This window comes from Monodelphis domestica, chromosome 1, assembly GCF_027887165.1.
Source record: "Monodelphis domestica isolate mMonDom1 chromosome 1, mMonDom1.pri, whole genome shotgun sequence".
Classification (NCBI taxonomy): Eukaryota; Metazoa; Chordata; class Mammalia; order Didelphimorphia; family Didelphidae; genus Monodelphis; species Monodelphis domestica.
In genome coordinates, this window is record NC_077227.1 from 477,325,241 (window position 1) to 477,349,780 (window position 24,540).

A 24,540-nucleotide genomic window follows, 5' to 3' on the forward strand; every position below is an offset into this window, starting at 1 on the left:
AGTAGAAAGTCTGATCTTTTGTGGTTGTTGTTGTTTAATAGATATTTTGAGTTTATTGCCAGAAATTCCTAAAACCAATAGTGAGATATGAAGGAAGAGCTGACCCAGAGACTATCAAAAGGTGTCACCTGGGATCTGGAGGCACCACCGCTAGGAGACAGAATGGGTATGGACTAATGGAGTGGCTGCATCTTTTGGACCACAGGAGACTAGCTTGACTTCTGGGGATGGATCAAGGAGAAGAAATCAAGATGTGCAAACTAGAAAAAATCCCAGGCATCCAGTATAGTGAGATATCGCAGGTATTGAAATCCACGTCCAATTCTATTTCTCCTATAGAAATATGGTCTTCTAGCCAGCGTTCAAGCATCATCTTTTTTCTTGACAACAATCAAAGTGCATTATTGTTTATAGGTGCTTGTATTTTGGGGAACATTTTTATGGTATTATTGGATTCCTATCATTTTTATATAAGTGAATTCCAATGACAAAACATAGATGGTGGATTTGAAGGAATTCAGGTCAGGATCCTCACAATTAGCATTTATTCTTGCCAACTGGGCCCATTAATTACATGGAAACTTTTGTCAATTGTTTTTATTTTTTCAGCATGACTTTTTTTTTAAGCCCTTACCTACCATCTTAGAATCAATACTGTGTATTGGGTCCAAGGCAGAAGAGCACTAAAGGCTAGGTAAAGAAGGGTCAGTGTCTTGCCCAGAGTCACACAGCTAGGAAGTGTCTGAGGTCAAATTTGAACCCAGGACCTCATGTCTCTGGGCTGGCTCTCCACTGAGCCACCCAGCTGCCCCCTTCAGTATAAGTTTTAAACCTTAAAACTGTCCATTTTGGAAATATGTTTTACATGATTATGCATATAAAGCCCTGATCAAATTACGTGCTAGCAATGGGAGGGGAAAGGGAAGGTAGGGAGGGAGGTAAGTTCAATCATATAATTTAGGAAGACTTAAGTGGAAATTTGTTATTATATGTAATTGGTAAAAAAAAATACCATTTTTAAAACTGTCCATTTTAATAAGTATATGTGCCTTTAAAAAATATAGTCTTCTAGCCAATGCTCAAGCATTTAACACCAAAAGATTATCGGTCCCTGGATGAGGGTAGCTCAAATGACCTTTAAGAGGAACATGCCCTGCTTTCATAACACAGATGAGGGAGTTTTCCTCTGAGTGAATTTTCAAACTGTCATACATCTGACTCAAGCCTGGTCTATTCTGGATGTTCCGGCTACAGATCACCAACTCTCTTGGATTGAATCTGAGTCCAAGCTGGCAACTTGAAGGGTTTTTTAATTTCTCAGATGCTTACATTATATTTTGTAAAGGACAGTAGTCAATAAATCCACTAATAACGTAAAGAGATTATATTCTCCCACACTGACATGTGAACACGCAATACATTATCTAAACATAAACACAGCATAAATTCACAAATACCTCCTTTGCTTTAAGACTAAAGTTCCATTAAAAATCACAATGCAGGGGTGCAGCTGGGTAGATCAGTGGATTGAGACCCAGGCCTAGAGACAGGAAGTCCTGTATTCAAATATGGCCTCAGACATTTCCCAGCTGTGTGACTCTGGGCAAGTCACTTGACCCCCATTGCCCATCCCTTACTGCTTTTCTACCTTGGAACCAATAACAGTATTGATTCTAAGATGGAAGGTGAGGGTTAAAAAAAAATCACAATGAGAATTTAGTTATTTGATGCAACCACTAATCTAGTATTTTTCCAATAAAACCCAAGTATTTCTATCACAGAACCCAGGTTATAGTCAATAGACATGCATTAATATATAATTGAACATTACACCAAAAAAGTTACTGAATACAAAATTTCTCTTAATTTTGGTGGCCCTCAATTTAATAGCACATTACAAAGACATTTTTCCTGTAAAACCAGGTTTTAAATATTAGAAAGAAATGGTAAAATTGTACACAGAGATGGATAAACTGTGGCCCAATCAAATATAATAGACCTCTACTAGCAGCAGGATAATTCTGAGGGGTTCTGACCTGAAGAACTCTATCTATTTTCAGAGGAAGAACTGTGGGAGCAGAAATGCAGAAGAAAAACAACTGCTTGATCACATGGTTGATGGAGATATGATTGGGGATGTAGACTCTAAATGATCACTCTATTGCAAATGTTAATAATAGGGAAATAGGTTTTGAACAATGATACATGTAAAACCCAGTGGAATTGCTTGTTGGCTTCAGGAGTGGGGAGGGAGGAGGGGTGTGAAAGAACATGAATCATGTAACCATGGAAAAATATTATAAATTAATTTAATTTTTAAAAATGAAAAAATTTAAAAAGAAAGAAATTGTAAAAAAAAATTCAATAAGACTATTGAGTTTTCCTGTAGGGCTGAAGCACAGGCAAGACCAAGAGGGAAAAAGAGACAGAGAAGTGAGACAGGTAGAAACAGGTAGCTATCAGGCCTTTGAAATCCTTTGTCTCTACATCCAGTGCTTTCCCCCATAGCACTATGGACCTCTGGATTGTCTGGTACCAGACAGGAATTTGAATTCTGCTAGTGACTGAAGAGAGCCATCAAGAGTAACAAGACATTCCTCTATATAAGGAAAAATTTGTCCTGTTCTGGTCTGAAGGGTTGATAGTTTGATTGTTGCAGGGAGAAAGTAGAGGTAGGAAGACCTGTTGGGAAGGCTGTGCATTAGTTTCCTTGGTGGTCACGAGGACTCATGCCAATGTTTAGAACATATCAGGCACTTAATAAATATTTTCTGAGCCTGTTATAGTAGGCCAGTGGCAATGGGAACACAGAGGAAAGAAGGACAGATGAAAAACATGGACTTGGAGTTTGCAAAACCTATTAACTATCTGATAGATGTTAAGATGAAAATGATCTTGAGAGATTGTGGGGTAAGAATATAATAAGAATGGATTATATCAGGCTTATTGGTTAGGCCAGAATCATAACTGATGAAGTGATAAGGGCCTCCATGGCTTTCTGGGGACCAGGGATGACCTGACCTGGGTCAGACAGCCTAACAAATAGGTTATTAGGAGCTCATTCTTCAACTCCTCCCTTCACCATCCTAGGACAGCTTTAATTGGTGATAGCTAATACAGAGGTGGTCCATCAACCTATCCACCCTTCTCCATCCCCATAGGTCGACAAGTCATATATGCAGGAAAAGAACCCTTGGTGGAGTCAAGATGGCGGCTTAGCAAGCAGCAAAAGTTCAGACCTCGTGGAAGACCCTTCCTTAACCGATACAGACTGAATGCTCCTAGGGCACGGAAATTCAAGTTCATTTGGAAGAACAAAAGATCAAGGATATCCAGGGAAATCATGAAAAAAAAATGCAAAGGAAGGAGGACTTGCAGTCCCAGGTCTCAAACTATACTATGAAGCAATGGTTATCAAAACAATTTGGTACTGGCTAAGAGACAGAAAGGAGGATCAGTGGAATAGACTTGGTGTAAATGATCTCAGCAAGACAGTTTATGACAAACCCAAAGACCCCAGCTTTTGGGACAAAAATCCATTATTTGATAAAAACTGCTGGGAAAATTGGAAGACAGTGTGGGAGAGATTAGGTTTGGATCAACACCTCACACCCTACACCAAGATAAATTCCGAATGGGTGAATGACTTGAACATAAAGAAGGAAACTATAAGTAAATTAGGTGAACACAGAATAGTATACATGTCAGACCTTTGGGAAGGGAAAGATTTTAAAACCAAGCAAGACTTAGAAAGAGTCACAAAATGTAAAATAAATAATTTTGACTACATCAAATTAAAAAGTTTTTGTACAAACAAAACCAATATAACTAAAATCAGAAGGGTAGCAACAGATTGGGAAACAATCTTCATAAAAACCTCTGACAAAGGTTTAATTACTCAAATTTACAAAGAGCTAAATCAATTGTACAAAAAAATCAAGCCATTCTCCAATTGATAAATGGGCAAGGGACATGAACAGGCAGTTCTCAGCCAAAGAAATCAAAACTATTAATAAGCACATGAAGAAGGGTTCTAAATCTCTTATAATCAGAGAGATGCAAATCAAAACAACTCTGAGGTATCACCTCACACTTAGCAGATTGGCTAACATGACAGCAAAGGAAAGTAGTGAATGCTGGAGGGGATGTGGCAAAGTAGGGACACTAATTCATTGCTGGTGGAGTTGTGAACTGATCCAACCATTCTGGAGGGCAATTTGGAACTATGCCCAAAGGGCGATAAAAGACTGTCTGCCCTTTGATCCAGCCATAGCACTGCTGGGCTTGTACCCCAAAGAGATAATAAGGAAAAAGACTTGTACAAGAATATTCATAGCTGCGCTCTTTGTGGTGGCCAAAAATTGGAAAATGAGGGGATGCCCTTCAATTGGGGAATGGCTGAACAAATTGTAGTATATGTTGGTGATGGAATACTATTGTGCTAAAAGTAATAATAAAGTGGAGGAATTCCATGGAGACTGGAACAACCTCCAGGAAGTGATACAGAGCAAAAGGAGCAGAACCAGGAAAACATTGTACACAGAGACTGATACACTGTGGTACAATCGAAGGTAATGGACTTCTCCACTAGGGACAATGCAGTGTCCCTGAACAATCTGCAGGGATCTAAAAAACACTATCCACAAGCAGAGGATAAACTATGGGAGTAAAAACACCGATGAAAAGCAACTGCTTGACTACAGGGGCTGAGGGGAAATGACTGAGGAGAGACTCCAAATGAACACTCTAATGCAAATACCAACAACATGGAAATGGGTTTGAATCAAGAACACATGTGATACCCAGTGGAATCGTGTGTGGGCTATGGGAGAGGTGGGGGGGGAGGGAAGAAAAGAAAATGATCTTTGTTTCCAATAAATAATGTTTGGAAATGACCAAATAAAAATAAAAAAAATAAATTCTGAATGTTAAAAAAATAAAGAGAGATTGAACTAAAAAAAAAAGAAAAGGAAAGGAAAGAACCCTTATCCCCTACATAATTATTATTATGATTATTATTTTTAAACCCTTACCTTCCATCTTGGAGCCAAGTAAAGGCTAGGCAATGGGGCTTAAGTGACTTACCCAGGGTCACACAGCTAAGAAGTGTCTGAGGCCAGATTTGAACATAGGACCTCCTGTCTCTAGGCCTGGCTCTCAATCCACTGAGCTACCCAGCTGCCCCCTCTCCCCTACATTATTAACTGAATTCTATTTTTTAAAAAAAGGAAGACATTTCTTGGGATTGCCAAGGACAAAGAATGCAAGAAGCAGCAGACTAGATGGTATCGCTGACCCAGATTCCAGACAGGAATACTCAGTAATTCTCCCCAATATTTATAGGAATGAATACAGTATGGAAAAAATACATTCTCACATAGATGCAATGGAGGGGGGGGGGGAGGAGTTGGAGTTAATCCAAAAGTCTTAACCTGGGAAACTGTTAGTGGAACCAGGGCCCAAAATAAGGATATCATAAAAGAGGAAAAGGTGGCTTAGGGAGAGATCTCTTAGGCTCCATTTTGTACATGTGGTTTGAAATCCCTTAGGACATGAATCAGGAGGGAGCCTGTGGACAGTTGGAGATCCCAGACTAGAATTTAGAAGAAAAGACAAAAACAAAGAGAAGAGATCTGGGAAAAAACCAAAACCCTGATCTCTGCCACCCACATTCTTTCACCTCAGCTCCCCCAACACAAGGCTGAGTATACAGTGGGTCTGAGTTGGAAACTCAAATTTAATTTAGTAAAAAAGGATGCTAAAGAACTGTCAATGAAACACAGTTTCGACTATTGTATTATTCTCCTTCTGGTTCTTGTTCCTCATTGAAGCAGTAATTAGGGCAGGGAAACCTTTGCTTTGCTCCCAGAACATTAAAATTTAAAAGGTGTTCACCTCTCTTATTCTTTTTGAGCATCATAGAAATAATTGAGCTCAGCAGGAAGATCAAGCATATATATATATATAAGTGTTTATTATGTGCCAGGCCCTGTGCTAAGCACTGGGAAGGGGAAGGGGGCTTCTCTGGCCTCTAGGAGCTTGCATTCTTTTTTTGGAAAATTTTATTTATTTAATTAATTTAGAATATTTTTCCATGGTTACATGATTCACTTTCTTTCCCTCCCCTCCCCTATCCCCCTCCCGTAGCCAATGAACAATTCCATTGGATTTTACATGTGCCATTGATCAAGATCTATTTCCATATTATTGATAATTGCACTGGGGTGGTCATTTAGAGTCTACATCCCCAGTCATATCCCCATCAGCCCATGTGATCAGGCAGTTGTTTTTCTTCTGTGTTTCTGCTCCCACAGTTCTTCCTCTGGATGTGGATAACATTCTTTCTCACAAGTCCCTCAGAATTGTCCTGGATCATTGCATTGCTGCTAGTGGAGTCTAAAGTCTATTACATTCGATTGTACCACAGTGTATCTGTCTCTGTGTACAATGCTCTCCTGGTTCAAGGAGCTTACATTCTAATATGGGAAGACAACACAGAAAAAGGATCTGAAAATTGGTGTTAGTGAGAAAGAAGGGTACAGAATGGGGGCATGGGGGCAAAATGCAGAGGGTTCAAAGCACTTCTGGGAAGAGAATGAAGCAGAGCAGGCCTATGTGTATCCCTATAGCAGAGGTCCTCCCTGGAAGGAACTTGTTCTTGGTGGAAGGAAGTTCCAGGGTGAAAATGCAACTGAGTCATTGTGCTGAAATGTAGAGAGGCCCATCTAGGCTTCATTTTTTTTTTTAATTTTGAACTGGGTCTATGATGCAAGAAGCTCCTGTTAAGATTTTCTTTGCCAAAAGGAGCAGCTAAGTAGCTCAGGCCTGGAGACAAGAAGTCCTGGGTTTAAATCTGACCTCAGACACTTCCTAGCTGGGTGACCCTGGGAAAGTCACTTAACTTCAATTGCTTAACCCTTACTGCTCTTCTGCCTTGGAATGATACTCAATCTTAATTCTAAGACAGAAAGTAAGGGATAAGGAAAAAAAAAAGATTTCTTTGCCAAAGTAAAGCAGCACCTTCTCTGATAAGGTCATCTCAGAGAATTGTCTGGAGCACTAAGGAGTTTGATTTCTTCCCTAAGGTCACACAGCCAGTAATATGGTCAAGGCATCTGAATCTAGATAGCATGTAGTTAGCAACATTAAATTAAATTAGAAAACTGCCAGAGGGTGAACTTGTTTGCTTTTCCCTTCTGCCTGCCTCTAGCCTCACCCCAGCTGAATTCTTCTCCATCTCTTCCCCCTTCCTTGGGGGATAGATTCCCCATGGCCAGTCTCTCTATCTCTTCTTTATAGGGCTGTGTCTCCCTCTCCCTATCCCTAAATGACTATCTTAAAAATGGATTGGAAGGCTGCACATTTTTGGAAGCTTGCCCTGGGCACCACAACTGCTAGTGAGGCCTCAGTCCTTCATCCCTCACTGTACAAGTCTGGTTATTTGATGGCCAAAGTGCCCCTGACAGAGGCAGGAGGTTCTTTCTTGGTCCCATTCATATTGAATCCTGTGCAGCATTGTCCCCTCCATCACAGCTGAATGGAGATTTGATACCTCTGGTCTTCTGTCATTCCCTCATCCTTAATTACTTTGGGAAAGGGAATGTGTTGGGGCTGGGGAGCAGACTTTGTCCTACCTGACAGACCATTCAAAACAAGGCTAAGCAAAACAACTCAGAGATTTATAAATGTGACTAATATAACTTTGTACCTACTGTCTTTTATTTAATCTTTTTTCTTTTTTTAACTTTTCCCTTCTATCTTAGAAGCAATGCCTTGTATTGGTTCCAAGCCAGAAGGGCAGTGAGGGCTAGACAATAGGGGTTAAGTGACTTGCCCAGGGTCACTCAGCTAGGAAGTCTGAGGTCAGATTTGGATCCAACACCTTCCATGTCCAGGTCTGCCTCTCTAACCACTGAGCGGCCTAGCTGCCCCTGTTGTCAAGCTCTTTAAACAATCATAACTCATTCTCTGCCTATGAAATCCTGTTCTTTGTTCTGCACTCCCCTAAACTATCTATGGTGTCATTTGCAAGTTCAGCATTCGAATCTCATCCCAATAGGCATGAGTATTCCCCAAGGCTCTATCATGGGCTGTCTCTTCTCTCTGTTCTCTCCATGTGATCTCATCACTTCCCATTCCTATAATTGTTATCTCTATGTTGATGACTCCCACTCAGCCTAGCTATCCCCTGAGCTAGAATGCCAAACCTGAAACTCCATGCTTCTCATCCCCACCAAGGATGGTAATGGTCACGAGGACCCGTGCCAGTGCCTAGGACGCATCAGGCACTTAATAAATGTTTGCTGAGCTTGTTGTAGTAGGCTGGTGGCAGTGGGAACACAGAGGAAAGAAGGATGGAATAGGAGAGTAGGAAGGGACCGTGGTGACCACGTAGGCCAACCTATACACTGAAAGAATTATCACTCTAACAGACTGTCCAAGGAGTCTTCCAGACTCTTCTTGAAGACCTCTCCAGAGGGGGAACTGACCACCTTTCTAGGCAGTCCATTCCATCTCAAACTCAGTCCACCACAGAACTTTCCCTCTAAATCTTTCCCTCTTCCTAGCCTCTCTAGCTCTTTCACATCCCTCCATTAGCAACCTAGGAGTTGCTAGGAGTCATCCTTGACTCCTTCCTCTTCCTGGTTCCCCAGAAGGCAATTGGTCACCAGGTCTTGACAACATTTCTTACATCAGTCATCTTTCTGTTCCCACCACAACTCTCACCTGGACTATTGCCACGACTTCTTATTTAATCCCTCTATGTTTCATTTCTCTCTCTGCATCTTCTAGTCAATAATCATTTATTAAGGATCCCCAATTAGGGGTAAGGCTGTCCTGTTGCTTCTATTTGCAGATGTTGCCATGTCAGATTCTTTGTGACCCCATTTGGGGTTTTCTTGGTAAAGATCCTAGAGGGGTTTGCTATTTCTTTCTCCAGCTCATTTGACAGATGAGGAAACTGAGCACAGGGTTAAGTGACTTATCCAGGGTCACACAGCTAGTAAGTTATCTGAGGCCACATTTGAACTCAGGTCTTCCTTGACACCAATCCTAGTCCTCTCTCCACTGCACCACCTAGCTGCCCCTCAGGACATAAATACCCAAAGTAAGGGTGCCCAGGGTATTTGCGGAGGACTAGTACTTCTGGTATGAGGGTTTGCTTAGCCCTTTTCAGAGCTACTCATTCACCTTTGCCATCCACCTGTCATCCAACTCATACATCTGGTTGCAAGAAGCTGTAGCTTCTGCTTTAACCACATCACAGTAATATCATCTTGGCAGATGGGCTAAACCAGACGGAAGGCAGTTGATGGGCTTCAAAGCCAGGGGGATGTCTACCCTAAGCATATGGGGATTTCTCCAGATGGATCAGAACAAGTTGTTCCAATGACCATGAAGGTGGCCGAAGCAGGTGCTATGTATGGTGTGCTCAGAGCCTGGGCAGACAGCAAAGATGCCAAGGCCATCCGCTGCGTCCTGAGTTGACCGGACTTTTGTCTTGCCCCTGGACTTTGAGGACTCTGGAAGCGAGAGTGAGGCTGATGGCTTTTGGCAACTCTGTCGCACTTATATACAACTTGTGTCACTTAAATCTGGTGATGCCATTGATTGTCTTCCAAAAAGAAGGAAAAATAGCAACAATAATTCTACCGGGAAGCTAAGTACATGAACAAATCTATGCAAAAAATATAAAGAAATTTTGGTGTGAAACCACAGTAGTGTTGAGGGATGGTGGCAGGAAGGGGCCTGGCAAATGGGCAGCCATTGGGAGGCTAAGACTGGCAGATTTCTTGAACTCCCTCAGTCAGATGTAAACAAATACTTATTAAATGTCTACCGTATCTCAGGTACCATATTAGCTGTAGGGATACAAATAAGTAAAAGAAAGACACTCTCTGCTCTCAAAGATCTTATACTCTAATAGAGGAAGGTGTGTAATTAGCATCTGCTCTACAGAACTCTAAATCCCAGCTTCTCATGTTATGTGCTAATGTAGGGAGGATATAGGTTTTGTGTGGCTCTGCCCCTTGCTCTCTTCTCCCCTGATTGCACTGGGAAAGCGGGCTTGCTTTATGCCAGGTGAGAGAATCTATACACGTGGGTTTACTTTTTGTTAGATAATGAGCTTTGAACTTCTATTTCTTTCAGTTTTATTTTCTTTCTACTTCAAGTGATTATTAATAAATGTTATAAAATATAGTACCTGGAGGGGGCAGCTGGGTGGCTCAGTGGATTGAGAACCAGACCTAGGGATGGAAGGTCCTGGGTTCAAATGTGACCTCAGTCACTTCCCAGCTGTGTGACCCTGGGCAAGTCACTTAACCCCCATTGCCTAGCCCTTACCACCCTTCTGCCTTGGATTGAAGGGTGGTAAGGGCTAGGCTACACCGTATTGACTCCAAGGCAGAAGGTAAGGATTTAAAAATATATATATATAATACTTGGAGTTATTAGATATTGATTTAAATTTTACAAAGGCAAATCAGGATAGCTGAAGAGCAGGAGGGTGGAGGAGACTGGGTGGGTGGGGGGGATGCAGAATAGGGTCATGAAGTTTCATGGAGTTGAAACCAGCAGACCTGCTGATGGAGAACAGAGAGGAAAGTTCTGAAAGCTCAGAACCTTCTATAAAGAAGTAGAAATAACTGTTCAAAGAAGATATATGCCAGAAAATTTAGGCCAATCTCAGAAGGAAGGGCCTGAGATTGAGGACAGAGAAACACTTGTTGTTGAAGGTAGGACTTGAGCAGAGATCTCAAGAAAGCCAGGGAGTGCAGGAAGTGAGGGAGAAGAGTTCCAGGCATGGAGGGGGCAGTGAAAATGTTATGTCTTATTTGAGGAGCTGTGTGGAGGTCAGTGTCACTGGGTCCCAAAGAATGTGGAGGAGAATACAGTAGAAGAAGTCTGGGGAGGTAGGAAGGGACCAGATTGTGAAGGGCTTCAAAAGCTAAACAAAGGATTACATATTTGATCCGAGAGATAATAGGGAGCCCCTGGAATTTATTGAATAAGGAGGTGACATAGTCAAGGCTCGTACTTTAGAAAGATGAATTTGACAGGTGGTGGACTGGAGTGGGGAGAGATGAGGTAGGGAGACGCACCAGGGTGGCAGCAGTGTCCCAAGAGAGGAGGGAGCATAGAGGTGACATAAAGGAAGACAACAGGACTTGACAACGGACTGGATAAATGAGATGAGAGAGAGTGAGGAGTAAAGGATGACAATCAGGATGCTAGCCTGGATGACTGGGGGAAGAGTGGTACCCCAGGTCAGGATAGAGAAGTCAGGGAGAGAGGAGAGCTACAGGGTGAAGGAAGAGCATGAACTCTGTTTTAAATATGCTGAGTTTGAGATGTCTATGGGATGGCCAATTCTACATGTCCAATGGGCAGCTGGAGATGTATGACTAGAAGCCAAGGGTGGTTTAGAGCTAGATAAGTAGATCTGAGAATCATCAGCATAGAAATGCAGATTAGAATCCATGGGAGCTGATGAGATCACCAAGTAAAATAATATAAAGGAGGAAGAGAAAGCAGCTAGCTGGCACAGTGCATAGATGGTTGAACCTGGAGTCAGGAAGACCCGAGTTCCTCTGGGGTCTCAGACCCTTATTAGCTCTGTGACCCTGGGTAAGTCACTTAATCCTCATTTGCCTTAATCCACTGGAGAAGGAAATGGCAAACCACTCCAGAGTCTCTTTGCCAATAAAACCCAGTATGGGTAAAGAGTTGGACAGTCTGAACAAGACAAGGGAAAGAAGACAATAAGAGGATTGGAGGATACCCACCGTTAATGGGAATGATCTAGACGAAGATTCAGTAAAGGACACTAAGAAGGAGTAGTAGGTAGGCCAACCAAGAGAGAGTAGTTGTCTTGAAAACCCATAGAAAGTGTTGAAGAGAAGAGGGTGGAAACAATTTTTTTAAACCTTTACCTTTCATTTTAGGATTAATACTCTATATTGGTTCCAAAGCAGAAGAGCTGTAAGGGCTAGGCAATGGGGGATCAGTGACTTGCATAGAGTCATACAGATAGGAAATGCTTGAATCCGGATTTGAACCCGGGACCTCCTCTCTCTAGGACTGGCTCTCACTCCACTGAGTCACCCAGATGCCCCCTGGTGATAACAATTTTACAGACTAAAGAAGGTCAAGAAGGATGAACATTGAGAAAAGGCTATTAACTGGTTACTTTAGAGAGAAAAATTTCCGTTGAATGGAGTTCTGACCTGCAGGCAAGTACATGGATGAGATATCTTCTCTAAATTATGAATTGAGCTGGCCAGCCCCTGGGAGCAGTGGGGATCAACCGCCACCTTGCTCAAAGAGGCCCCGATGGGCCAGGTGGGAACTGGAGTAGGTCAAAGCTCCCATGAAGATCAATAATTGACTGGCCCATAAATGGCCTTTGCACTTCTACCTGGGCAAGATGAGGAGACTCAGTCTTACTAAACAAATAGAAAGGCTCCAGGTAGGAGTGGCACACGTGCTGAATTTTAGAAGAAAGTCAGGATTCTTGGAAGCTGAAGTAAAGAGGGAATACATGCTAGAACAGCCTGTTGCAAGGGAAGATGCAGATAGAATGTCACATGAGGGGGAAAGCAAGATAAACAGTTTGGCCTGATGATAAAGCACGTGATAGGGAGTCGCCTATGATAAGGCTGCAAGGGGAGGTTGGAGCTAGGCTGTGAAGGGCTTCTGATGCCAAATTGCAGACGTTGCACTCGACCCGAGACATAACTTCCAGATTGCTATTCCTAAAATATACATAGGTATAACTAGTTTTCCCTTTATTCAAGAAGCTTCCATGGCTCCCCATTGCCCTCAGGATAGTATACACACGCCAGCTATTTTTCACTTTCATTTTCTTCATAAATTTTTTATCATAGGTATGATGTGTATTTTTTATGGCATGAAGAATATGTAAATATGTATTTCATGACAGCACTGGCATAACTTATATCAGACTATTTACTGCCTCAGGAGGGGAGAGAGGGAGAGCTAAAGAGAATGGGAGTTGCAAAATGTCAGATAACAATCGTCCAACATTATTTCAACATATAATTGAAAAAATTTAAAAACTTTAAAAAATTCAGACTCCACTGTTTGACATTTAATACTAAAAGAACTGTTAATTGACATTGATGCCAAAAGTATTTTTTTAAATCCTTACCTTCCATCTTGGAATCAATACTGTGTATTGGCTCCAAGGCCGAAGAGTGGTAAAAGCTAGGCAATGGGGGTTAAGTGACTTGCCCAGGTCACACAGCTGGGAAGTGTCTGAGGTCAGATTTGAATCCAGGACCTCCCATGTCTAGGCCTGGCTCTCCATCTACTGAGCCACCTAGTTGTCCCCCAAAAGTATTTTAAAAATCATTTTACTATATTGTTTTTGCGGTTTGATCGTTTCAGTCTCATCTAACTCTGTGACCCCACTTGAGGTTTTCTTGGCAAAGCTGCTGGAATGATTTGCCATTTCCTTCTCCAGCTCATTTTGCAAATGAAGAAACTGAGGCAAACAGATTTAAGTGACTTGCCCAGGGTCATACAGCTAATAAGTATCTGAAGCTGGTTTTGAACTCCTGACTCTAGGCCTAGTATTCCATCCACTTTACCACCTAGCTGCCCCCATTTTACTTTAATTTACTATGATTTCACCTATCTGGTCAAATGTACTTTAAATACATAATGGCAAATAGATAATAGAATTTGACTTTGAAATGAAAATTTTCATCCTATCATTTTTATTTTCTTTGCCTTATGGATAAAAACATTGCACGGTGGCAGATTGGTCCTTGGAGATATTCTTAAATTCCAGTTCTTTAAAGCTCTTGACCATCTGGCCCTGTTTTATCTTCCCAAACAGCTTCTATGTTGTTACTGCCTCTTGTCAAGCCCTCCAGGATTTTGTATTTCTATCTCTGGGGCCTAGCACAGTGCCTGGCCCCTAAAAGGTGCCCAATAAAATAAATGGTCGGGTGTTTGGAGGACGAATTAAATAAAAAGGAGAGACTGGATCTAGGGAGACACGGGCAAGGCATTTCCTGGATCTGGGCCTCTGAAAGAAGAGGGGATTGGATGAGATAACCTTAAAGGTCCCCTAGAGCTCCAAATCGGCTTTGATAACTCATATAATTTAGGAAATAAGTCTGAGAGAGTTGCCTGGGGCTCCGAGGAGTTAGCAGCCCTCAAGTAAATTACCCTTACTAATTACCTGGTAAAATGTTCCTGCTAACCCTGTTGGGTCCCCCTTGCCCAAGTTCTACAGACATTAGTTTACTGAAGGCCTGCCAGGTTATGTACTTGTTAGGCACTGGAGATGGAGAACTGAAAACTGACATGGTTGCAACTTGTACAACACAGATCTAAATACAATGGGAAGCGGAATGTGATAGGGGCAAAAGAGGTCCAGACAAAATGCTCTTTGGAAATTTGAGAACTATTGGGGAACAAGGAGTGGCGAGAGGAGGCTTCACAATACAGAGAGTAAGATCTAGTAGAAAGAAAGCTGATCTGGAGTCAAGAAGATTGAGGTTTGAATCCTGTATGTGGGTAAGCTGAGTCTCTGTTTCCTTATCTATAAAAGGGTACCTATAATAAATATAATATATATAATAAACATAATAATGTATTTATTCTATATTATAAACAAAATATATAACATGCAAGAAATATGATACAATAATGCATTCATGTATTATATTAATTAATAAAATAATTTCTATAAGGCATACTAAAGAGGCAGCTAGGTGGTACCCTAGATAGTACACTGAGCTTGAAGTCAGGAAGCCCTGGGTTCAAATTCTGCCTCAGAAGCCTCCTAGGTATATAATCCTGAGCAAGTCACTTAATTTCAATTTGCTTCAGTTTTCTCATCTGAAAAATGGGGATAATAATAGCATTTTTCTCTCCTGGTTGTTGTGAGTCTCAAAGAGAGAATATGTAAATACTTGGCACTATAGTACAATGCTAGCTATTATTACCCCACAGAATAATAATGAAGATTAAATTAGATACTATATGTAAAATGTCATGATAAGTGGAGAGGAACATGTATGCAAGGTAAAGATAGTGTAGGCGAAAGGGCTCTCTGCAAGGGGTTTCTGAACTCCTTTCTTCTTATTTTGATGATCAGTCTTCTTTGTAATCTGAAGTCTTCTGATTTCGGCATTGAAAAAACTTTAGTCTGTCTAGAACATCTCTAGATTGACAAATGAGTTTGTGGTCCATAAAAGGCTAAGAACCCCTGATATAAGTTTTAAAGATAACTGTTTTACCCAGGAGGGATGAGGAAGGAGGCTGTCATACCAGCCACAAGTGAAGGATGAAAGGACAATACAGGATGAACTAAGAAACAGTCTCTAGAGGAGATGGATTGTAACATGTGGAGTGGTTTGCCATTTCCTTCTCCAGCTCATTTTGCAGATGAAGAAACTGAAGCAAACAGATTTAAGTGACTTGCCCAGGGTCATACAGCTACTCTAGGCCTAGTATTCCATCCACTTTACCACCTAGCTGCCCCCATTTTACTTTAATTTACTATGATTTCTGGTAAAATATACTTTAAATACATAATGGCAAGTAGATAATAGAATTTGACTTTGAAATGAAAATTTTCATCCCATGATTTTAAATCTGGACGTGCCAGAGAGCAGGGCTGGGTTGTGGTCCCAAAGCAGAGGAGAATCCCCTGTCTGCTCTTAAAAACAAGTCCCAGGTATGGATCTGTAAGGGAGAAAAGCCAGACCCTGAGAAATGATCTGGGACTAGTTGGGGAAGAGGGATCGGGTTTTTTTGTAGGATCCTATAGAGAAGAGTATGGAAGGGGTGGTCAGACCAACACTTCACTGTCACCTGCCTGGATTTCCACAGTCCAACCAGAGGCTTGTGTTTGGTAGAGTGGATGGAGCATTGGGACCCTGTCAAAAGAGCCAGGCTCTAGTCTTGTTCTGCCCTTGACTAGCTATGGGGCCTTATTCCCCTTCTCTGGGCCTCCGTTTCCTCACCAGTAAAATGAGAGCACTAGACCGATTCCTAAGGTCCTGGCTCTCACGCCCTGATCCTCTGACTCTTGAGTGGCTCAAATACTTGGCCCACACACCTCTGCCTCGTTCAGTCTGTACTTCACTTTTTTTCTGACTCTCTAGTAGTTCACTGAGTTTCTGCAGAGCAGCCAAGGCCTCCCTGTCCATGCTTTGGGACTGGGCTGGGTTGGCCTCTTAAGGTGGAACATGGGGTAGAATTCCTTTTCCTTTAGCAGAGAGCAATAGACAGAGCCAGCAGTAAGGCGGACAGTGAGACCAAGGCCAAAAGAGGGTGTACAAATACAGCACAATATAACCTCAAAGCTGATACTGTGTATACCGGACTTGAGGTGGGGAAACAAGCCATGGTTTTCTCTTTTCTCTTCCTTCCTTCCTCCCTCCCTCCCTCCCTCCCCTCCCTCCCTCCCTCCCTCCCTTTGTCCCTCCCCCTCTTTCTTTCTTTCTTTCTTTCTTTCTTTCTTTCTTTCTTTCTTTCTTTCTTTCTTTCTTTCTTTCTTTCTTTCTTTCTTTCTTTCTTTCTTTCTTTCTTTCTTTCTTTCTTTCTTTCTTTCTTTCTTTCTTTCTTCCTTTCTTTCTTCCTTCCTTCCTTCCTTCCTTCCTTCCTTCCTTCCTTCCTTCCTTCCTTCCTTCCTTCCTTCCTTCCTTCCTTCTTCCTTCCTTCCTTCCTTCCTTCCTTCCTTCCTTCCTTTCTTTCTTTCTTTTTCTTTCTTTCTTTCTTTCTTTCTTTCTTTCTTTCTTTCTTTCTTTCTTTCTTTCTTTCTTTCTTTCTTTCTTCCTTCCTTCCTTCCTTCCTTCCTTCCTTCCTTCCTTCCTTCCTTCCTTCCTTCCTTCCTTCCTTCTTTCCTTCCTTCCTTCCTTCTTTCTTTCCTTCCTTTTTCTTTCTTTCTGGGTACCAAGTGCATAGGTTTCTGATGAAGGAAGAGAGGAGGGGAAAGCTCCCCAATACTTAAAGCTTCAGTATGGGTCCTCTCCCCAGTGACTCAGTGTTACCATTTCCCATCATATACTGTCTGAATTGCTCCCGTCTCTGGGAACTGATGGAGAGGAGAGGGTGGGAGGGTAAGGAGAGGGAATCAATTTGTTCTGTGGATGCTGAGAGGCTCTCCCTCCCCCTTTCTCATCCCAGCACACAACGAGGCTTGGAGAGTCGCCGGGGCACAGGATTTAGAGTTGGGGCAGGTCCTTAGTCTTACTCCTTCATTTTACAATTAAGGAAATTGAGGCCCAGGGATGGGAAATGCCTTGTTCACGGTCATACAGGTGGCAAATGGCAAGTCTGGAGGCAGACTTCCTTCATCTTAACTCTACCCTGCTGGGAACACAAAGGTTACTCCTCCAGTTTTAGACCCTCCTCTCCTAGTTGGAGCACAGCAAGGAGACCAGGGTCCAAATTTGGTCTAGATTCGTGGCCCACTCCTCGACTCCCCGACTCCCCCCCACTGACCACCTTCACCCCCACCGCCGCTTTTTCTCGACGCGCTTTCTGTATCCTTCCTCCAACCCTGGAGCAGTAAGAGGACTGGGTGTCACTGTGGTCTCCAGGTTTCCCAACATCTGGGGTTCCTTGTCTCCCCCAAACTAGAACAGCGGCTTTTTCTCCTCCTCTGGAGCGACTTCTTGAGGACGGGGCGGGCCCTGGGCCGACGCTGGGAGGGACCCCGACACTTCCCCGCCTCCCAGGCTTCCCTGTGGGCGGCGGGCACACAGCGCTCCTGGCACAGCCTGGCCCAGAGCTAGGAGCGCAGCGGGCGGATCGGGCTGTGGCACGGGGCGGCAGCGGACTTAGAGCCAGAAGCCTGAGCCTGGAGTTGCGCTGAGAGCAGGTGAGAGCAGCCGAGCCCCCGGGGCACTGGCGATGCGAGTGCCACCCGACCTGGGCGCCAGTCAACCCTCGGAGCAGGCTGGGGAGAAGGGAGGCCAGCGCATCAGTGACCCGAATAGAGCTGGTGTGGGGGACTGGGACTGCTCTCCAAGAGTTAGATTTCCCCTTGTTTTCTCCTTGATCTGCCCCGTGCTCGCTACAAACTGTCTCTGGGGATTCTTGACTTAACCCTTGCTCCAGAGTTGCAGAGGACCTCAGAAGCCATCTAGTCCCACCCCCTCACTTTACAGATGAGGAAACTGAGGCCCGGGGAGGTTCGGTTACTTCCAGGCCGGTTATATGAACTCAGGTCTTGTAACAACTGAGCCGTCTGCGCTTTAGTCTGGCGGGACATCTTGGAAAAGGAGAACTAGGAAGGTACACAGCAGAGGACATCAACCCAAAGAGTGTTCCAGAAAAGAAGAAAAAGGATATTGTGTTCCAAACCTTTGTGTCCAGACCTCAGCTTCTGCCCCCTCCCACCTGAGCACCCTGTCTGAGTTTGAACTCCCAAAAGGGAACAGCCTTGGCCAATCCTTGACCAGGACAGTCCTGTTTCAGGGAGAAAGTTCAGAGCTAGAGCAGCCCCAAACATTCTGAGAGGGTTCCCCCCAAGTTCCAGCCTGAGGATGCTTTGGGATCCTGGGGGTGGTCTGAGAGCCAAGGGCATGAGAGATGCATTCACTAGGTTTCTCTTCCCTGTTTGCAGGTGTGTGTGTGTTGGAATCTGACATTTAGGACCCGTGTCAGTTACTCAGGGATAGCTATGTTCACATTCCTGCATGTAGGTCTTCTATTTACACATTTGTGTCTCTGAAACCCAAGTGTGAACCTTGCCAGTTTTTTTGTCTGGACATCTGGCTTGGTCTCTGAGCTCCTTCTGGGAAATTCAAGAGTGGCCACACTCTGTGGGGCAAGGAGTTTCCTCCCTCATCTGCCTAGAGAGGGGAACTGTTCCCCATTCCAGTTGTCCCCCCAGGGCACTCTGGGTGATTTGACAGTTGTGTGGAATGAAAGGACCTCCTACAGACATTTCTGTTTGCCCTGTCCGGGGAGTGCCATGCCTTGGGATTCTAGAAACATTTCAGTGGTAGAGTGGGACCTTCTAAAGACAATACCCAACTATTAAAGAACTTTATATTCCTTTTCAGCTCTGTGAGGCAGTTAGTGTGAGTCTTATCCCTATTTTACAGATGAAGAAAATGAGGCTCAGAGAAATTAAATGCGTTGCCAGAGATCACATGGCCAGTAAACTGTGGAGCTCACATAGGAACCCAACACACGTGGCTCTCAGATCTAGTCTAGAGCTCCTGCCTGAACTACACTAAAGGTAAAGGGGAGTATTCTGCCTGCCTTGCCTCTTGGAGGAGGAATTGGGAAACTGAGTGAGAAAGAGGGAAGCCACAGAGGTCCTTCATGGTAAAGGCTTCATTCTTTCCCCTGGAAAAGGGAACTCTGGTTACCAGCAAAAGAACTGAGGATGTCTCTTGGGGCAGCTAGTCAGTGCAGTGAATAGTGTCAGACATGGAGTCAGGAAAATATGAGTTCAAATCCCACCTCAGACACTTATTAGTTGACTCTAGATAAGTCACTTAATCTCCCAGCCTCAGTTTCCCCATCTATAGAGTAAAGATACTAATAGCACTTACTCTACAAGGTTCAAATGAGGATCAAATGAGATATTTGTAAAATACTTTGTGAACCTTAAAGCACCATATAAATGATAGCTGTCATAATCATCATCATCTCTGCCATGTTCTTGAGACTGGCAGTTCTTACTTTAGGAATATGTACTTTTCTTCTCAAAGATTAATCCATGTTCTTTGTTTATTGATTGACTGACTGACTGACAGACTGCAGGAATTGGCTGAGGTACCACATGTGGAGTATAAACAAATGCGTACTTGGCCCAGGCCATAGGTACACAAGTAACGGTCCAGGTGGCTATGACCTCTCTCTTTTTTTTAGGCTCCTAGAGGTTCTGTGCCTCCCAAACCCCTACCCCTTCACTCCAGTCTTTGGAAGGCCAGCTTCTTTTCTTTTTTCAGCCATTCTGAATAACTGAATTTGGACTTTGCATCTTTTCCCTTCTTCTTAAATCTTGACTCTTAAATCAGGGTTTGGAGGGTGCAGTGAGGGATTCTCTTCTTCTCTGTGTACTAGTTTCTCAAGGGGAGTCCCCTATATACAGAAGGTATTTAATAAGTGCTTGTTGAATGAATAAATGAATGAATACTTTTTTGCTGTATCTCTTGGGCTGGCGTGCGATGTAATGAGAATGAGCCATCTGCTTTTCCCAATATTGAGGAGTTGGCAGATTGGCAACATTACTTACTGGTTGCCTCCAAGCTGGCTGTTCCCATTCTACCTACCATTCCAAAACAATAGGGGATTTTTTTCAACCCCTTCCTGATTATAAGTAATCTTAGAACTTGGGAGAAATCAATATTTCCTCAGTAGGAAGAGATTGGGGGATCCCAACCTAAGGAAACTTTTTGTACAAGATGTACCTCATCCCTAGTGGGCAAACAAGCAATCCAGATTGACTTTGATTTTGGCAGTTTTGGCAGCAGAATCAACTCATTTTGTAGAACGTTAAGCCACAAATTTATGGAATTTTAGTTTCATGGCAGCAACTTCATTTGGTGAAATTGTTTCTTCTCTCAGTATTTTAGTCATTAGGTGAAGCAATAGATAGGATGCTGAGTTTGGAATCAAGAAGTCTGTGAGTTCAAATCTGGCCTCAGACACTTCTTAGCTGTGTGATCCTGGGCAAGTCACTTAACTCTGCCTCAGTTTCCTCATCTGTAAAATGAGCTGGAGAAGGAAATGGCAAACTACTCCAGTATCTTTGCCAAGAAAACTCCAAATGGGGTCATGAAGAGTTAGGTACGATTGAACAAAAACAACAAATATCCAGGGTATAAATACTCAAACAGAAGGAAAAGCAGAGGAAGCATGTTCTAAGGACTACGGCCATGGAAGGAAGCCATTCTCATGAACTAGAGAAATTCCCATCATCTAGGAAACTAGCAGTGGTCTAGAGCCTTCCTAACTAGGAAAGTGCTATGAAGAAATTCCATTCATTTCAACAAATGTTATTAGGGAACGTTTACATATTGGAAAAGTAAAGAAACTCTGTATGTTATGTGCATCTGCATATGTGCATCAGGCTCAGCGTATCATGGGCTAGACATGATCCACCAGAATTTACAGTGAGGTCTCTTGGGGAACACATCTCTGATTTTAAAATATTGATTTCCAAACCAACAAGGAAATTATATTCACTTTACAGAAATTAGCTTCCCCGCTCTGTAAAAGAGGCAAAGCTCTGTTTTCCCAAAGAAACTATGGAACTGGCCTGGAAGCTGGCCTGGCTTCCCTGTTGTGGTTTGATGCTTGGTGTTAATTTCCTTTTTCCTTTTGAGGCACCTGAATGGCCCCAGGAGGCTGACTGCCTGGTCATCATCACGTTTTTTTAACACATGCTCCTTGGGGTTCTCTGCTTATTTATCAGCTGTCATTATCAGTTGGGTGTGCCATTGCTGGCTGGCTGCCCAGGCCGACTCCAGATCATCTGGAGGGAGATGTGAATGAGAGGAAACCAAGACCTTGGTGAAGGCACAGGATTTTGAGCTAGTTTTTTTGTCATCCCCTGGGGAAGCCCATGTGGTCTGGTACCCGAGTCTGGAATTAGCTATATTTCCTGTGAAGCCTACTCTTGGATTTTTCCAGCCTGGCCAGGCAGCCATAGACAGGAGGGATTGTGGTCTTGAGTGGTTATAAAAGGGAGTGTCTGCACGTAATTATTACCTGTTATTTTGGAGTCTGGAGTCTGGGCTCTAGTCACAGTAGAATGGGTGGTGTTTGCCTTGGAGGAACAGCACCTGCCTCCCTGCTTCTTTCCTCGTTCCTCTAAACCCTTTATCTGTTGTTTCTGCCTCATGTACCTTTAAAATCCCTCTTAGAAACTGCCCCCAGCCTGCCTCCCATTTCTTCTGAGTGAATAAATTCAAGCATCATATGCGATACACAGAGCTAAAAGGAAGCTTAGAGATTACTTGTTTATTAACTTTTTTTGTTTTTAGCTTTAAACCCTTACTTTCTGTCTTAGTAACAACTCTAAGACCAAAGGCCAAGGGCTAGGTAGTTGGGGTTAAGTGACTTGCCCAGGTCACACAGTTAGGAAGTGTCCGAGGCCAGATTTAAACCCGGGTCTCCTGACTCTTGGCCTGGTGCTTTATCCACTGTGCCACTTAGCTGTCCTGTTCGAAATTGTTTAGTCTAACTCCCTCGCCTTATAAATGAACAAAGGCCGAGAGGTGTAGGGACTTGGCCAAGGTCACAGAAGCAGAGCTGAGAGTAAAACTGGCCTCCTACCTCTAATTCCATCCTCCTTCTGGTGAACCATGCTGCCTGCTTTTATTGGTGGGACGTCGGTAAATCCTTTCCTTTCCCTGGTCCTCAGTTTCCCCATCGGTACATGGGGGGCATTGTATCAAAAGTATTCCAAGATTCCTTCCAGCTCTAACTTTGTAATCCTATATCTCATTCTGCAGGGCCCAGGGGGACCACCTCATGAATCTGATAAACCTTTTTGCTAATGTGAGATAAAGCTGTAAGAGGACTGCCTCCAGGCAAAAGCTATGTTTTTTGCTATGGCACCTAGAGACAGAATCCTTGTCACCTGTTAGTGATGCAACTAGTTGGAATTTCAGTCCGTAAGAGAAGGCATCATCATGTCATGGCAGATGGAGATATTGTGATACCCCTGAGTCTTGCCCTGGTATGTAGTGCCCTGTCTTATTTGTACGTAGGGAGAGCTCTGATTGGATTTGTTGAACTTAAAGAAAGAGCCTTTCCCTGGGTTAGGAAACGCGGCCGGTCAAATCGGATGCTGCCTGATGGCATGAGACAAAACCAGAGGCCTTGGCCCCCAAATGGCCTTTCCACACCATTTCCTGCAGCCCCTCATCTCCCAGCCCGAGCCTTTGACCTGCGCCATGCCAGACAGATGCCAGACTTTCCACTTCTCATGTAAGGGTTCTAGGAGACGGGAGCCCATGCCCCTTCACCACTGGAGTAGCTTTGGCAGCCAGAAGCCCTTTACGGCTAACTTTAACTCTTCTTGCTGCCATTTGAAACTAGGTATTTACTCAGTGGAGATGGGAAGATGGAAGAACTTCCTCCTATAGTATAAGCCTTTGGCGGCCTCAGCCTTTGGCTCTGCTCCCCCACCCCTGTTTCTGGCACACTCCCTCCTATGAAAAACCAGACATTTCCCAGAGACAGAATTCTTGAAAATTGGTGCCATAGAAACTAGCGCTGAGAGCAGGCGTGAGCTGGAGCTGGGTGTGCAGAGGCACGTCTGTAAACAGAAGGCAGGTGTCTGGATCTGGCTGTGTGCACGTGTGACACTCATGTGTACAAGATATGTGTATGTAGCCATATATACTCAGCACACATGGTATCACGTGCATACGTACTCCTAATTCTCCCCATGCAGTACCCGTGTGCATGTATTATTATTATACCCATCTTGTGTATGTTTCTATCCATAAACATGTTCACGCAGTCCTAAATGCGTACCCTGGGGCAAAGCACCAAGCACAGACCCTCCTACACACATATACAGGGATCCAAGCCCAGCTCTTGGGAAATGGGAATGTTTCAGAGGCCTGGGGGCTGCCCTTCTCTGACTTTGCCTCTGGGGGGGGGGTCAGGGCAAGAGCTTGGCTGAAGAGTGGGCTTGTCCCAGGGGCATTCCTGTTTGTCTCTTTCTCTTAGGGTCTCCTGGTGTCCGACAGACTTTCAGGATCCCCCAAGAAGTCCCCTTCCTCAGGGGGCCAGGGATCTTTTGAACTTTCCCTCCGTTATAAGTAATGATCTCGGGCTGGATCTCCAGGAGTCCAGCCACCTTGGATTCAATTAGGAAGTGACCCAAGCAAAGTCAGCTAGAGTTCTCTGGGCCCACCCGTCTCTCTGTCTACTGCTATGCCTCCCAAGGCCTTTTAGTGAGTAATGGTGCTTGGGCCCACCCCCTCCCCATATCCATTATTCAGGAGTGACTAAGTCTTTTGGAAAAGCAGAAGGCAGAGAGATGGGTCCTTCCTGCCTGGTAATTATCTCCTCAGATGGAGGCTGCCTGATCCCTAGACAATGCTGGGGTGGGTGGAGGGGGGGGGGGAATGGGACAGAACCACATTTTGGGTCTTCCTTGGCAAAGTCCATTTGGACCCGGAAATAAAGGTCTTCCTTTTTCCAGGAATGCCACCTTAGGAAGGTGAGAAAGTCAGGCTTACACTGGGACAATTTATGCCACAAGGGCATCTATTTTTTTTTTTAACCCACGTTGTCAAGGAAAGCCAGGCTCAGAAGAGGATGAGGAAGAAGGTTAACTGAAGCCATTTCCTATAGTGAGTGGAACAGAGAGGAAGGTTGGCTTTTTGCCTTAGGGAGGTGGGGTGAGGAATTTATGTCTATGCTGTGCAGTGAAGCTGCCAGGAAGGTTTTTTCTATTGCATTCAGGTCTGGGATTTCAGGGGTGGTCAGAGCCCTGGAATGATGGGGGTGCCTGGAATGAGCTTGCCAGTGGGCATTATGGCTCGTCGAAGGAGCCCGGACATACCGCAC

General features: G+C 43.8%; 1 protein-coding gene across 3 annotated transcripts in view; it reads left to right on the plus strand.

Annotated features, from left to right (window-relative positions):
- The first annotated feature begins 17,731 nt into the window (after positions 1 to 17,731).
- Positions 17,732 to 24,540, plus strand: part of LOC100022811 (dual specificity testis-specific protein kinase 1-like) — a 42,014-nt gene continuing 35,205 nt past the window's right edge. Inside the window, exons 1-2 of one of the 3 annotated variants that reach the window (XM_007475424.2) lie at positions 17,732 to 17,869; positions 19,101 to 19,237. The gene's annotated coding sequence lies outside the window, so the exon portion shown is untranslated. The remainder of the gene's footprint in view (positions 17,870 to 19,100; positions 19,238 to 24,540) is intronic. The other 2 variants (XM_007475425.2, XM_007475427.2) reach the window with 2 other exon arrangements.